Below are 1,507 nucleotides of genomic sequence, written 5' to 3' on the forward strand. Positions count from 1 at the left end.
CAGCCTCCCGCGTAGCCGCGAGTACAGGCGGGCATCACCCCGCACAACTCATCTTCTAATAATATCATGATTTTACGGTATGGCGACAGAGTCTCGCACCGTCACCCGGGCTGGATGGCCGTGGCACGATGTCAGCTCACCGCAAGCTCGGCCTCCCCGGTTGAAGCCACTGGCCCGCCGCAGTCTCCCGAGTAGTTGTGGTTCCAAGCCTATGCCACCAGGCCTGGCTAATTGTTCTAGATCTCATAGAGATGGGGTTTCGCCACGTCGGCCAGCCCGGTCTTGAACTCCTGGCCACGAGGGATCCACCCGCCTCGGCCTCCCAAAGCGCTGGAATGACAGGCGTGAGCCACCGTGCCCGGCCCAGAGAAGGGGTTTCATCAGCCGACGGGTGGAGGGTGGGGTGGGTTTTACCGAGCCTGCGTACCGTGCAAAGGATAAGTGAGTGTGGTTTGTGAACTAGATGCGGAAATGTGTGTGTGTGTGTGTGTGTGTGTGTGTGTGTGTGTGTGTGTGTGTGTGAGAGAGAGAGAGAGAGAGAGAGAGAGACCAATCCCACCACGAGGACCCGGAAATGGTGTTTGATTTGGGTCCCCGTCTGGTCACCTGTCTGTCTGTAGATGACTGAGGATTCCACCAGTGAAGGTCAACAAGTATCTACGGGGCTGTTTCTCCCTCTCATGGGTCTCACTCATCTGTGTGGTGGAGAAAGGGAAGAAAGCAGGTTGTGATGGGAAGTCGTCTTCACGCCTGAGGAAGCTGCAGGCAGGCTGACCGGAAGGAGGGCATCGTATGTGCCATTTCCATACCCGGGCCCCCTTCACAAGGCTGGGGCTGCCAGTCCACCCTGTACGTCAACCCACCCCCAAGAACAGCACGGTCCGGGGTGGTCCAGTCTCATCCCATCCGGCCCACCCGGGGAAGTCTCCGCCGGAGGATTCGAAAGCAGCGTCAACACGGTTCCCCTGGGGTCGCCCGGGAAAGGCCAGCCTGGGGAGGGTAGCGGGACGCGATCGTGGGGCGGGCATCCGCCTCAGAGCTCCCCGGAAGGTGGCAGGTAGCCGGTGGGGGACGCCGAGGCAGAGACGTGTGGCAGGAGATAGACCTGGAAGCCGGGGGGAGAAGCGGGGACGTGGGGAGAGGGAAGGAGGCCCTCGGGAGGATTTAGCACCGAGAACCCACTCAGCCAAGCTCCCTCCGTCTTCTCGGGTCCAAGGTCCACCCTGGGAGACGGCAAGAGAAAGGTTCACTCGGCGGTTCTCGTCTTTCTCTTTATTTTTTTCATCCTTTCCATGTTACAAGGGATGCTCATTTCAACAACCAGACGGTGGAGGTGACGGGAGAAACGTCAAGGCCAGGAGTTTGAGACCAGCGTGAGCAACAGAGCAAGACAAGTAGGAGAGCCCAGCTGAAAAAAATGAAAAAGAAGGAGGAGGAGGAGGAGGAGGAGGAGAGGAGGAGGAGGAGGAGGAGGAGGAGGAGGAGGAGGAGGAGGAGAACATGGGGG

The 1,507-nt window shown here is 59.3% G+C and overlaps 1 long non-coding RNA gene across 1 annotated transcript in view; it reads right to left on the reverse strand.

Moving 5' to 3' along the window:
• Positions 1–1,489: 1,489 nt before the first annotated feature.
• LOC134735460 (uncharacterized) overlaps positions 1,490–1,507 on the reverse strand; it is a 2,221-nt gene continuing 2,203 nt past the window's right edge. Inside the window, exon 3 of the long non-coding RNA XR_010118577.1 lies at positions 1,490–1,507. This exon is cut by the window's right edge and continues 290 nt beyond it. This is a non-coding gene — a long non-coding RNA (uncharacterized lncRNA).

The sequence above is a fragment of the Symphalangus syndactylus genome, chromosome 21, assembly GCF_028878055.3.
Source record: "Symphalangus syndactylus isolate Jambi chromosome 21, NHGRI_mSymSyn1-v2.1_pri, whole genome shotgun sequence".
Classification (NCBI taxonomy): domain Eukaryota; kingdom Metazoa; phylum Chordata; class Mammalia; order Primates; family Hylobatidae; genus Symphalangus; species Symphalangus syndactylus.